The sequence below is a fragment of the Hesperophylax consimilis genome, chromosome 3 (assembly GCF_061612785.1).
Source record: "Hesperophylax consimilis isolate HC1 chromosome 3, BYU_Hcon_1.0, whole genome shotgun sequence".
In the NCBI taxonomy this organism is placed as follows: domain Eukaryota; kingdom Metazoa; phylum Arthropoda; class Insecta; order Trichoptera; family Limnephilidae; genus Hesperophylax; species Hesperophylax consimilis.
Genome location: NC_142838.1, coordinates 12,574,719 through 12,590,737, shown reverse-complemented (window position 1 = coordinate 12,590,737; position 16,019 = coordinate 12,574,719). Strand labels below are relative to the sequence as shown.

Genomic DNA, 16,019 nt, shown 5'->3' with positions numbered 1-16,019 from the left:
ACAAATGAAAAAGGGAAAGTTTAACGTCAAATCGCTTCTAGAATACAAAATACGAGATCTCAACTGATCGCTGTCCTACACTAAATACGTCATCGTCATGCAAATCTAATTTGAAACGATTCAACTACAAGTGATGCCACTGAGAGCTCTTTTATAACCTCTCTTTGTGTTGGACTCACCGTTTATGAGAAAGAAGGAGATATTACCACGGAACTAACAGCAGCACGCCTAAAATTAGTACTTCGTTGAAAAGCGACAGTTAGATGTTTGATTTCTACTTTGATTATGAAATTCAATAAAGTGAATATTGTCGCTTGTTTTTCAGCTGCGGTCTGAATGAATGCTTTTGTCTTTTGCTTATTATTTTCAATTTGAGGTTTTGAAAGGTGATAGCAACCGCAAGGAACGTTGGCCAAACTAAATGTTATTTATTTAACTGGGTGATTCATCTGTGACCCTTGATAAAGGTGTATTTTTATTAATTTTAATTAATGTCACCGTAATACACGCTCTCTTTTCCGTAATTATTTGTATTTAAGTTTTAATTTTGGTTAAATGCTTTAGTTCTAATAGTGTAGTAGTAATATACGTATATTACAACATACTAAAGCTTTAGCCATAATCGTCGCCACGACTTGTTTAAAATACCTAACGACGATACAATACAAGAGGAATGACGCTATTGAATTAAATTTCTGAAACAGTACACATATTAAATTTCCTCCGCGGAAAACGTACGTGAAATCATCTCCACAAATGTTAAAAATTCCAAAACAAGAAATCTTGTAATATATGATTCGGTATCTCTATCATTAGATAATTTAACATTAAACTATGCATTCTGTATTTATAAAGATGTACTCTGTAAATCTGTACATCAAATTTTATAAAGATGTACTCTGTAAATATCCCAAAACAAGGCCTTACTAATAAACGTGTTTTAAATTTTACACAACTGATAAATAACCATTATTATAAGGTATATGGTTATTTATCAGTTTTGTAAAATTAAAACACGTTTATTAGAAAGGGGGTAAGTAATTAAAAATACGAAATTGTTCTAAGAAAGAAATCTTGAAGAAATTTAAATATACTGAAAATAATTAAAGGCTGTACTTAAATTATTTCGAAAGAAATTAGGTAGGTACAACTGTAATAAGTAAATTACGCAGTCGGGGCGATGGTACAGTTTTATAATAACCTAAAGGCAATCCGATAGGCGCCATAAAGTAAGTAGGTATCTTTAATCTCTAAATAACCTAAAACAAAGTCGCTATCCACGTCCGTCTGTTTGTGCGCTTAGTTCTTCTAAACTACGCAACGGATATTTATAGGGTTTTCGCCATCATTAGATAATTTCTTCTGGAAGGTTTAAATATATAATACAATCATATTAAATTAATATAAAGTAGAGAAAAATTGAGCAAAACCTGGTACACGTCAGCTAGTAGGTAAAATAGTAATATAATTATATATATATATATATATTGATAAGTTTCCGGATTCCACAACTTAATACTATAAGTAAGGATTTATTTCAGTGCAGAAATTCTGGGACTAACTATCATATGTATTCCTCTTTGCCCAGAATACTAATGAAGGGAAACAATTATTCCAAGTCAGTGGACATCTTCAATCTATCTTTAAACAAATATAAAATGTTGTTAATGAAGCAATTCAGTTTAAATAAATAATGTTTATTTCTTAATTTCCACATGTAAAGCCGTGTTTAGTGACTAGATATGAATAGCCAGGTACTTCCCCACCTTCCTCTTTCCCTTCCCCATTTACCTTCAGCCTCACAACATCCCCCAATTGGGGATGCCATAGTCTCACTGGCTCCAGACGGGAGCAGTTGGGACTCTTGTGAGGTATTAACTATAAAAAAAATATATATATATTAACTATAAAAATGTAAAAGCCCCGAAAAGTGACGTTAATTAATAAAAAAATAGATATATAAAATCATAGAATTACAATAGATAAAATTAATGAACCACGTTGATCAGTTCAAGTAGTTGGAGAAAGTTTATGGACGATAAGCGTAACAACAATTGTGATTTTTTAAATATTACTCGAGTAAAATCCTTGTGATCTACATTTGTTTTATAAATATTATACTCTGTTGAAATATGAGATATACTGTTTTTTACTTTCTATATTTTTTATTTATTTATTTATTCATGTTCTCCATAAAACGGTTATGCACCAATACATTATGGAAGAAGATTACAAAATTTTAAGTATTTGTAAGTATAAAAACTAATGTGGCTGTTGTACTATTCCTGCATATAGGTAAATAGTGTTTAAAACAAACTTATTTTAATATTTACAAACGTTTGTAATTTTTTAAATTGTTATTGTGTATACTTGTCCCTAAACTTGATTAATCTTGTTAAAAACGGGACAAAAGGCCGTTTCATCTGAAGCCTCAATCTCATCAAAACAGCATGGTTCGTGTATTTCTTTAATTTGTGAATGCAATAAAACTTATAAATATACAGGTTTTGTACATCTCCAAAAGCCTATCATTAATCGTATACGGGTTTTTGTGCGAGACCAAGGTGAATGTTATAAGCCTTCAACCTTGTTTCTCAAACAAATCAAGAATGTAATATGAGAAGATTGATAAATGCAATACGAAATGATAAAAAAATAATAAGTCGATAAGTTCGTTTGTTTAATGATTGGCAAATTTGAAGCTCCCATGACATAACAGAATAGTGACAAAACAGAATATTAACAAAAAATAATGGTGACAAAACAGAACAGTGACCAAACAGAACAGTGACAGAGACTGAAAAGACCAGTTACAAAACAGAAATGTGACGTAAAAGAAGAGTGACAAAAACCACAACAGTGACAAAACACAACGTGACAAAAACAGAACGGTAACATAACAGAACAGTGACAAAACAGAACCGTGACAGAACTGATCAGTGACCAAATAGAACAGTGACAAAAAACCTAACCGACCTAAACTAACTCAAGCTATTATTTTATGATATTCTGTTTTGTTCGATTAACGACTCTAGTAGGCTGGGTTTTGGTCCTCGCCCCGGCCAAGGAAACTGGTCAGAGCGCACACTGAACCTTATCTTGGCTCACTGAACACTCCGGGCGTTCTGCTTTGAAGTAGAAGCTAACGGAAAATCGATTTCATATAAGAACTTTTTGCTTTCTTCATTGGACATGGCAACAGTGTCCAAAAACAGACGAAAAAAATAAAATGTATGTGTCAACACTGTCAACACGAAAGACACGAGGGTCAACATCCCTCATTTTTATTTTTTACATTAAGAAGGAATCCTAACAGCCACACAGGAAGCCCTGAGGAAAATAATTTCCTCTGGTCCCATGTTATCTTTGGAGATGCTGTGCGGTGGGTATTTTTGTGGAAAAATGGAGTGAACCTAGTCTTGGAGAGACCGATGTTGTAGGAGGGAGGAAAATCGTTCCACAGCCGAGAAACAACCCGTTCTCTTGTGACAAGTGTCAACTGTCATGTGACTGTGCACCGGTGCGAAAGGAATCAATGACGCTAGTTCCTTGGAGAATATTCCATTTAAATACCCGTAGAACAAGGACAGCATTCACACCCGACGCCTTTGCTCTAAAGATTGCAATCTGTTAGTAAAGATAGGAAAATCTATCAAACAGACAGCCCGTTTTTTACAGGAGTCGAGGGTTTTTTCAGGTATTTTGGGGCTCCAGACCATAGGTAGCTGCCAAATTCAACAATGGGACTCACTTGCGATTTGTACACGGTTAGCAGTTGTACCATCTGCAGTACAATACAGTAAGTACGCCCAGCTTTTAAGAGACTAACCTGTTAACTTCGATGGACCTCTCAAATCTGAGCTGGTCACTTAGTCACATTTAGAGACGGTTTTGTTTCGGTAGAACAAAGAAAGAAGATGGCGGTTGGATAATATCAGATTATCTTTCATTATCTAAACACTTTTGTGCACTACTGTCAGTAAAAATGTAGTCAAATCCAGCAATGTTTCTTTAAAGTCAGTGTTCTCTTACAATGTCGAGACTGAGAATATCTTCCAATTTGTTTAATCTCGTGTGGGCTCAGATATTATTTTTACAACATACTTATACTTTTATCTGGATCCTTAATTTTGATCTATTACGAGTATTCATATAAATATATTTCCCCGGCCTTTAAATACAGTATTTTGTACGCCAAGGACATATCGACACCGGAAACGCAATAGGGCGTAAGCGACAATTTAGTCAAAATGAGTTAATCATACAGTTTTTAGTAGAAAAAATTCTAATCAAAACCTATATGATTAAATCATTTTTGACTAAATTGTCGCCTTCGCCCTTTTGCGTTTCCGGCGTCGAAATTATGTTTCTATATTATTTGTTCATGTATAATAATTATGTAATTACATATTGACAGCATCAATTAATTTAATTTATATTATTTTCTCATTTACATTATTCTGTTTTTATTTTGTTTATAATGTTTTTTTTATTATTATCTACCCGTGTATTTTTAATCTGTTTTTTTTTTAGATTTTCTTTTTCTTAGTCTGTCAACTCCACTTTATGTTTTTCTTTAATTATTTATGTTTTTCTGTATATAATAAGAATTTAATGCGGAAACTTTACTGGTTCATGCAAACATATTACATTTAATTATCTCAACAAAATATGTACAGCCGTTAAACTAATAAACTATTTTTTTATTTTTTTTATTCCAGATCTCGGGGAGGGTGGTGCAATCCCACGAGCTCCATATTATACATAGAATATATATAAAGTAAATATAAAAAATATTGTAAAATAATACATACAAAATAAACGAAAACAAAAGACAATAATAATAGTAATACAAAAAACATAATGATTAAAGTTTTTTAAAAAGAAAAAACATTTTAAAAAAATATTTTTTTATCTATGACATCAGGATTTGGCTCCATCGCTTGTAAATAGGTCCCTGCCAGAAGTGCAGTGCTGCCATCACAAGACCGTTTTCGCTCGCGGCTAGTCGTGTTCGAAAGCTGGTGATCCGTTTTTTCATTAGTGCTCGGAATCCAGGAGCACGCCCTTCTACAAACATCTCAGTGGCACTGCAGTACCAGGACAGCCCAAAAAGTATTCGGTAGGAATTGTTGTACTGTACTTCCATTCTTTTTAGAGATGCTTTGTTGAAGTTGGTCCATAGCTCCGAGGTATATAGGCTCGTGCAGTATCTGTTAAAAAGTTGCCTTTTTGCTTTTGGGCTACACTTGTTCAATCGTCGAGAAATCATATTTGCTCTGATGCACAGTGATCTTCTCTGCCGCTCAATATCCATATCATCATTGAGCTCCGCTGTTACAATGTGTCCTAAGAATTTGACCTCCGGTTTTTCACTTATTTTGTGCCATTTAGGCTGACTATATATGTTCTTTTTCGGTACCACACACAGGTAAGGTTATGTAATAAATTTTGCAAATCCCAGCTGAGGAAAACATACCTATAGGATAGATACCTACAGGGCCGCCGAGAGGGCACGTTAGCCAAGTCCGAAACTTGGGGCCCGGGCCTAAGGGGGGCCCGGGACGGGGCCCGGATATTTTACTAAAAAATGCCAATGACACTAGGAACGGACGTGGGCCGGGCGCCCAGGCCCGCACGCTCCGTAGGCCCAACTGTCAGAGCGTATTCACACACAGCACACAGCTATAATATGCGAGGGATAGCGTATTTCGGCATAACGTTCGCCGTACATTCCAAATTGGAATATATGGCGAGTGATATGCTGAATTACGTCATCCCACGCATGTGTGTGAACACGCTCTCAGAGCGTGCCACTCACAGCTCAAGCTACAAGCACTTCAACTACAAGAATTCAAAAATTCGCCTGAAATCAAAGTGATGCCATATAAAAAAATTGAATCAGTGGGGAATTTTACAAAATTAATAGGAACATTTTCAGTAGACGGGACATTTTCATGTGGTGACGACACGAGCCCAAATAATGGATTTATTTATTTAAAAATAATAATAAATGTACATTTCTACAAAATTTTACTATCATTTTCGTAATCTTAGTAAAAAGATCTATCCACACGATTTTTTCCAAGTCGTTATGAAATCCATGCAAGTGGCCTATTGAATTGTAAATGGTGATGGCGATTTTTCTGGAAATTTTAGGCCGGATTCTTCCCAAAAAAGATATCTTTTTGCCAATTTTCTTTTGGGTATATTCGGCATGTCTATTGAAGTTTAGTTTGGAATCTAATATAACTCCTAAGTATTTGATTTCAGTAACATTTTCAATAATTTCACCATCAATTTTAATTTTGCTTTCACTGAATGTCTTCTTATTTCCAATCACCATACATTTTGTTTTTAATTTAAGCTTATTTATTTTTAGCCATCTTGATACATCATCTAGTTCATTATTTAAAATATTTATTAGTTCTTTATAGTTATCTCCAATTAAGTATATAAGTGTATCATCGGCAAATAGTCGTACTTTGCATTTTGAAAATATTTTCACCATGTCATTAATATAGACTTAAAGAGTATGAACAATAGGGGTCCAAGGATCGATCACTGCGGTACTCCTAATTTATTTTCCATTGGTTTTGAAAATTGAATATTTATTTTTGTTACCTGTTTTCTGTCTTTCAAATATAATAATTTAATTTAGCCTCAAGATATCTTGATTAACGAAGAATATGTAAATACACACAAACAAGAAAAACAAGTATTTTATTTTGAGTATTCACCATAACTTTTTAAACATTTCCATTGAATAATTATGCTAAATTCGAATGATTGGTATAATGGTATAAGAAAAGGAAATGAAGTAGTATTCCTAGCAGGTAAGCAACTTATTAATTGTTATCTCACCCCCCCCCCCCCCCCCCGGTAAGTTTTGGGGAGGGGGCCCGGTATAGTCTACTAGACTTGGGGCCCAGATTAGCTGTCGCCGGCCCTGGATACCTAATAATGTCGAAATCCGTTGGCGAATATGCACTTCGATGCCAACTTCAATACATGTAAATTATGGCTTTGCTTATCAACCCATAACTTTACTGTACCTCCACCACGGCAGATTAAATCCTGTTATAAAAGTAATTAAACTTTTTTTTAAACAAATTTTAAAAAAATTTCGCGCATTATATCTGCAGTGAAGAACGCACCTTCTCGAGGCGGTTAATAGGTTATTTTTAACATAACATAAATTGCTACAGTGTCTACCCATAGGTGGGCAATTTTATAATATTTTTGAATGTATCTTTAATTAGTTTTTTTTATTTTTATTTTAACTCCACACAGGAGGCCCTGAAGAAAATAATTTCTCTCAGGGCCTATGTCATCTTTGGGGATGCTGTGTGGAGGGTCTTTTTGTGGAGAGGAAGGAGTGAACATGGGTCTTGAAGAGTCCCATGTTGTAGGAGGGAGGAAACATAGAGGCCGGCATTTTTGTTGTTTGTTTTTGGGGTGTTATGCCGTGTTGCGCTAACTCCTTCTTTAGCCGACGTTTCGGACAGCGTTGCAGTGTCCATCATCAGGGCAGATCCGGTAGATCCGAAGATCTATCATCATCTACACATCTTCGGATCTACTGGATCTGCCCTGATGATGGACACTGCAACGCTGTCCGAAACGTCGGCTAAAGAAGGAGTTAGCGCAACACGGCATAACACCCCAAAAACAAACAACAAAAATGCTTTTGGCCGTGAAAATCTAAAAACTTACCACACAGAGGCCGGCAGTTCGTTCCACAGCCGAGCTGTTGAACTTAAAAACGAATCGTAGAAGCGACCCGTTCTCATATGACAAATGTCAACCGTGTACAAATGTTGGGCGCGCGTTTGGCGTGTATCCCGACTAAGCACCGGTGCCGAAGGGATCAATGACGCTAGTTCCTCAGAGCATCTTCCATTGTAATACCGACAGAACAAGGATAGCATACCTACCTGACGCCTGTGCTCTACAGATTGCAGTCCGTTTGTTAAGATTGGGGAATCTATCAAACGGACCGCCCGTTTTTGCACAGAGTCAACGGTTTTGGTTTGTTTTTATTCAGGCAATGTTTATTTTGTAGTAGGTTTATAATGTTATATATGTATATTTATGCAATCACAACAAGAGTGATTACTGTAAGCCGTCAAATAAACGCACTTAGTTCTTACACGCGCCTGAGAGTCATATCCTGAAATATTATGTACCTACCTAGATTGCCGCAGTTACCTATAAATTATTTTATATTCACCGCTATTCAAATTATGAGGTCAGAACAATTATAAAACTAATGCATAACATAAAACAGAATTAAATTAAACAGAACAGATGATTATTTGCAGCTGTTTGAATAGGTTCTTGAAACTTGCAATGTATAATTCTGTTGATAGTTTAGACTTTCTACATTGAAAATACGAGCTCACGGTTAAACGAACAACATGCAAATGTAATTTATATCCACACATTTCGAATTAAGTCAATATTTAACACTAATCGAATAGGTTGATGATTACTGTTTACTAGTTAACACAGCTGATGGAATTTTTATATTTTTTGTTGACTTTGAAATCCTCAGTTAGAATTGAAAACTTTGCATATAAAGTGATGTTGTCGTCGGATTGACGTATTCAATAAAAACATAAATTGATAAAATTAACGGGTTTCAACAAGGATGTCAACCCGGACTTCTCGTATTACCTGGGGCGGATTTAACAATTCGGGAGAACAATTTTCACCACCAATAAAAAAAATAATATATCTTTTAAACAATACACTCAACTTAGAAATTACGAATTAAGCCTAAAAACCGAATGTATCAATTAAGGAAACTAGTGGATGTATAACAAGGTGGTTTTTCTGTCATGTTTCATTGTTTTTAGATGAATGATGATGTCAGGTATGTGTGTAGACTGTGTAGTTATCATTTGTATAAAATTTAATAGTGGTACAAAATAATTGACGAGTATGACTTATTTATGGACACTTGTAAACAGTTCTAGAAAGTTGACTCTTTTGTATTTCGGAATCCATCAATCAATAATTGAAAAATGTTGTCTGGGCTATATAAAGCTTGCCACGTCGTATTTTTACAAGCGATTCGGTGATTTTTTTAAACAACGAAGATAAATGAAATATATATTTTTTTAAACTTGAGTTAGTTAGAGTACCGGTAAATCCACCCCTGCTTAAACCTGATGTTAATAATATTTTATAGCAAAAAAAATACCAGATGCAAAAATGCAAAATGTAAAACAACATCGACGACAGCAGACGACAGACGAGTTAAAATATTTATATTATTTAATTGTTAACCTGAAGAGACCGCCATTGTCTTGGCACGTTCATCGCCAAGAATCCAAGGACATTTCGTGTATGTAATCTTCGTTTCACCCATTCCACACATAAAATAAATGAACACGTTCTTCGTACACGAATCCAATTTGAAAAATCATCTTAAATCTATATGCATTTAGGTAGCGGTTGCTTCATAGGTGTCTTCAGAAAGACTTATTCAGCTCATTAAATCTTAGAAAAGATTGGAGGTTTTCATCATTTTATAAATTGATGAGTCATACGAATAGGTAAAATATTTCTACCGCCTTAAAACAGCATTATATACAGTAATTGTTTGGAAAACAAATAATCTTTCATTTACCTGGACACTGAAGAGATATACCGATAGATTCGTGTTTTGGGCGTGTCCGTGTGCCTGTAGTAATCTATTTTTTTCTTGCTTCAGTATAAATTGACAAAACAATTTCATATATCAACTTTCTTTCTTCAGCAGATAATCAATTTAATTGGACTGAGACCTAAGGGACGAAAAGTCTTCTGTAAATTGGCAACACCAATTTTCTTTAAAATCGGTAAAAATCACACTTCTGGGGACTTTTTGTTCAGTGTACCTGAATTATACAATTATTAAATAATAGATAGGGGTACGCAGGTGCCTATATTTTTTTGACAGATTTCTTTTACTCAATTCGATAAGTAGCAGACATTTTCATTTTTTTTAATTGTCTCATAATTACTTCGTCGACGAAAGGTTGTTTTAGGACCCAACATATTTGATCTGTTAAAAACTCTGGTCGAACCTCAAAAAAAACGAGAAATAGTAATATTTGTTAAAACAAAATATTTAAAAAAAATCTAAATCAAAATATCAACCCGTAAAAAACAAAGTTTTTTTACTATTATACGTCCAATTTAAAAATATTTTTAACCCCTCCAGCGTTTTAGGGTCATATATATGACCGGGCGTCCATGTCTTTTTTCTATCATGCGGAAATACGTAATTTTTATAAAGAAAAATAATAATCCTTTGCAGTTTACCTTAAATATTTACACTAGATGCCATAAATAAGATCCTAAAAATGGCCAAAATGCATAATTCATATTTCACGTCGCTATTGTAACAATCGGCTTAAGATTAAAAATTATTTTTATTATTTTAACGAGGTAAAAGTGAAGTTGCAGTTTTCTTACAAATTCCCCAAACAAAATGAGTATGTTTTCGAAATACCAAGTTCTCTCAATTTTTCAACGATTGAAGTATAAACATTAAAATATGTGGTTAGCGTTTTTGACAACATTTTTTACGTTTGATATTAAAGTTTAATATTCAGAATATAGTATTCTAAATGCGTACACCGGATAGATAATTTTATCTAGTTTGTAAGGCAGTATTTTTTTCTACGTAAAATACAAACAAATACAAACTGAACAAAAATGTTGAAAGTACTGAAGGGTTAAAACGTTAAAAAATAGTGGGTCGCGAAGTGGGTTAATTTCCGCTTCCAAGATTTGCATTAATTCATCATTGAAAACAAAAATGAAAGCAAATAGATTATTTTAAAAAAACGAACAGTCTATTACATCCACTATAGTTGTTATTTTTAAATATAATATAAATAGCAATCCATAAATAATTTTTACATTACGTACTATAAAAAATTATAATAATAATGAAGTCTAACACGTCTACGTAATTATAAAAATGCATTCATTATAATTAGTCTACGCGCGTCTTGTGTTAAAATTGTGTTAAACATGCGTTTAACACAATTTATGCCCATAATTATTATTAACACTACTGGGTTCATTTTCTCTCAGTTTCCGTCGATTGTGCAAATCCAATTGCTTTTATTAGAATCACTTATCGCTTGTTGCAAACGGGCAAATTATCGACAATAAAATCTTAACAATGGCATACCAAGCGGAAAGAAAAACGTGGTTTTTAAATAATATTATGAACTAGTCTCAGACATATTTGTAAAATCATAACAAGCACGTAATTATCGGTTACAGTTATGTAGGACCCCGACCTACGTATTATATCTGAATAACGAACGTAAAAAATAGCTGATAAAAACTAAATTTCTAACATAAAAATAATGACAGTAAATGCATTAGATAATAAATTTAGAATAAAAAAATTAGTTTTGTTTTTTTTACGCAGAAAATCAACAATAAAGAGTTGATATCATTTTTTTAATGTAGTTATGTCAAATACCGCGGTTGTGTATTAAATATTTTAATTTACAAAATTCACTGAACCTTAGATCCTTGGTGCCACGCTCGTGCGTCATAACATGCCCTGAATCTGCCCTTTGGCCAAAGCGAAACTGCATTTTATTTGGTTTATATTATTTACTAGCTGTAAAAAATAATGCTTTTACACTGAACAGTTTGATGTTTAAACAAAAAAGCATCTATAAACAAATACACGCGTATTCGAATGCAACGTTTTGTCAAAAAAGCATCTATATAATATAAACAAATACACGCGTATTCGAATGCAACGTTTTGTCAAAATTTCAAAGCAATCGATGAAGAACTTTCTGAGATTTAAGATTTTGAACAAACGAACATTTACATATTTATTTATATAGATAGATAATCACCAGCCTTATTTTTACTGGCTTAACCCTAAACAGAAGTGAACTACCATCTGGTTACTCCTTGGAGAGTCAAAACGGATGGGGGTTTCTAAATTAATTGAGTTTCGCAAGTTTCAGTCTTACCCTGTGGAATCATTCACTGCGGACACCAAAAACCGAAACAAATCTTCCAAAAGAATCCGACCCACTGCAGCCATTCCCTTAATTTAGTACCCTAACTATATGACATTTACTCGGAACAAAAGTAAATATTTTTGTTAAGGTGTTCATATTTGGATTCGTCTAGAAAGACTTAAAACTTAAAGACGAAAAACAAAGAATTTTTACCATTTTTTATTTTATTTTAAAAGAAAGACAAACATTTCACAGGTCACGAATAACCTGACAATATTTGAAAATCCCCTACTACCATCACAGTAAGCGGAAAATATTGCTCGTGTTGTGATGGAGGACTTAACCATCCGAGGAATTGAACACACTACACCCAAACGCGACGCCAACTCGGCCACTGACCGGTCATATATCTATTTTTAAATATTAAAAAAATATATTGGTTTGACTGAGGACTGAACCTTTCTACCCAGGAACTGGCATCGATATATCTACCAACCTCGCCAAATTCCGGTCGAGTAGGAACTTTTATTTCGTATATTAGCTGTTGTAACGTCACCCGATTTCAGATCAATGGGTATATGTCCGCGTACATGATTGCCACCAAAAGTTCATATAATGCATTGTCATCAACAACGAGTCTGTCTGCCTAGTATCGGATGTCAAGAAGTGGATCAATGGAGTGCATTCATTCTTTCCCGAAAACGAAAGAAAATTAAAAAAAATGTATTTATAAATAAGATTCTTATTGTAACTCATCAACGAAACAATGTAAACGTATTGGTTATTTAACAGTGCTTTTAAAGGTTAACTTCGCATAAACCATAATCACACATCACAGTGCGTTTTAATTATGTATTATCCTTTCAGATAATAAAAAATGATGCAGGTATTAATTAACCTGGAATATGTTTCTGATAATAGTCGTGGCGTTGCGCGTTGGCTCGGATCGTTTGGGTAGAATGCTTGGCTGATATTCTAACAGGTTCGAATCCCAAGGCAGGTATCAACTTACTCACTTTGATAAATATCTACAGAATCATTAGGTTTCAAATTATCAACAAAACATAATTAAATATATTAGGTATCTATGATTTATGTTTTAACAGGACAATGATAAAACAAACCAAAAAAAATCAAAACGGGTGTTTGCACGGTCGATCGATAAAAGTTTTATCGATAATGTCGGTAATTTTTCACCGTTCCTGAACATGACCGCAGATCGCCAATGAACAAAGAACAGTGTTTTTTTCGATTGTTTGTACATTAGTCTGCAGTCGTGTTCAGAAACGATGACAAGTTATCGATATCGATAAATACTTTATCGATCGACAGTGCTTAATGCAACAGCGATAGAACAGAATAGTGAATAAAAATAACCGAACCTACCAATATATTTTAATTATTTTTTACAAAACCAAAAAATTTACATGTTACATTGTATCGAGTTTCAACCAAAAAATCACTGTCCTTATTTAGCGATCTGTTTTATCATTGATCTGATTTACCGTTATTCTGTTTATTTCGGTTACCACATCAATCAATTGAAAAGCTATGAATGAATAAACCGTGGTTTTTTTTATTTGAAAAAGTTTCGTAGTGTACAAAACGCTCGTTGAATATAAAATTATTTCTTCGTGAGTAAAGCACTGAAACACACCTGCACGTGGAAAAGATGTTGCAATTAGAAATTTAAGGTGTGTTGCTTTTACTGATAAGTTTAGTAAACAATAATGATATAACTATTAATTAATATATTATCTAACTTGTATGTTAACGTTGGTATTGTTAGTAGTATGAAGACACAATATAAATGTATTATTATTTTATTAAGAACTGTAAAGTATACAAAAAACTGCGGAGTGAGTAACACGATGTGTAATTATAATTGGGAATTAATATGTCGGGTAAAAAATGGAGAAAACAAAACAATCGAAAGTTATCAATAATATTTTAAAATAAAGGATAACAAATAAGTAAAGATTAGATTTAATACAATAACAGTTTCAATTCACGCGTTTGATATGAAAACCGCACGATGTTTTAATATATTATTCGCTTTATCACACTATTAGTTCACGATATGAATGCCGTTTCCACGACGCGACAATAAACATTAAATAATGAGCCTGATGCATACATTTTTAACTGTCTGAATTAATATTTTAAAAAATAATAAATTCTGCTGATAGTACGAAAAATCTTAAATTAATTCTTTTTTTTTTACTAAACAACCTTATATTGTAACGTCCTTGACCTCTTGTGTTAATCTTGTAATGTCAAAATGATTATTTTTTCATGGTTGACTTTTTAAACTATTTATGACTTTGTTCTTTTTATCTGTTAACCAAACCTTAAATAATTAAATTTCTTTCATTATTCGTTGTCCATTAATAGTGTTAATTTTGACGGCCGGCATAGTCCAGTGGTAACGCATTGGACTGCCATTCCGAAGGTCGCGGGTTCGAACCCGGCGTGCGCAAATAAATTTTATTTGATTAATTTGTGTTATTTCACAATTAATTAATTAAAATAATATATAGTATATTTGCGGCACGTTCCAGAGTGGAAGATACTACCAGTATCGCCCTGGTGTAAGACCACCATTCAGAATTGAAACGTTGCTCCAAATGGCTTTAGCCGTGTTTAGTGACTAGATCTGAATAGCCAGGTACTTCCCCACCTTCCTCTTTCGCTTCCCCACTTACCTTCAGCCTCACAACATCCCCCAATTGGGGATGCCATAGTCTCACTGGCTCCAGACGGGAGCAGTTAGGACTCTTGTGAGGTATTCATTATAAAAAAAAAAAAAAAAAAAAGTTAACTAAATCCAAATTTAAATATATTATTCAAATTCAGATATCCATGATCTATTTTTTTAATTGTATGGCTGTTCAAACGTCAATAAATAATGCTTTCTGGTAATTATAAAAAAAAATGCCATAAATATTCAAATATTAAAAAGGTTATTTTTCTATAAATTAGACCATTTTGAAAACACGATAAATTTTAAAAATACTGAATCCTTCCTGAACCGAAAAAACGATTAGTCGTGTAAGAAGCTCCTTGGCACTATATGCAATATTATGAACTTTTACGACAACTTAAGTTTAATAACGTTAAATACACCATTCAATATAATTTTGATAGCCAATAAGTTATCAATATACAACAATTAGGTGGTTAGGATCATTATCTAAAAGTTCTTGTATTAGCAATTAATGGGAAAAAATGATAACACAACATTTCATTACTTAATATATTGTAAATAACACTCTTGTTTTGTAATGCTACTTAAAATAAGGTTCTTAAGTCTACGATTTATTATAGAATATTTACGTTGAAAACAATATTTCTTATCACGTCATTAATTTGTCAATCATTTTTTTTTTATATCCAGTAGTGAAACTATTTCAAGTTCACATATACAAATAAAGAAACAAATAACCATTCTCAAAACACATTAAGTGGGTAAGTTATTTACTTAATTCATGAACACCCTGTTTAGTGGATTTTACATGGTAATCATAACAATTATATAGTTTTATTTCTTACTTCTTCTACAAAACTGAACTGCCCCAGTAACAATAGTTTGTATTTATTTGGTGAGTTATTGAAGATGTCCACTAACTCGACATTATTATTTCCCTCCATATAACATTTATGGTAGTTAGTCCCAGAATTTCTTCATTGAAATAAATCCCGACTTCTACTATTACGTAGTGGAATCCGAAAGTGCATCAATGCCAGTAATTCTGGACTATCAAATGCATAATTTAGAATTTTATATGGAAATACCAAGTCGGTGAAAATCCTTTAAGCACATTCAAATCATAAGAGTGTTGTAGTTCAACAAAATTGCTGGAATATCCATTTTAAAACTTAGAAAGCGTAAGAATTTATTTTGTGTTCTTTCAATAGCTTTAAATTATGTATTTTGCTTCGTACCTACGTAGTCTAATATAAAATTTAAAAAAACTGCTTTATTTGACCAAAGTTAACACGAGAAACCTTTCGGCTAACCCT

General features: G+C 33.1%; 1 protein-coding gene across 1 annotated transcript in view; it reads right to left on the bottom strand.

Moving 5' to 3' along the window:
- LOC149424975 (uncharacterized) overlaps positions 1-16,019 on the bottom strand; it is a 97,688-nt gene that overhangs the window by 80,797 nt on the left and 872 nt on the right. The window lies entirely within an intron of this gene.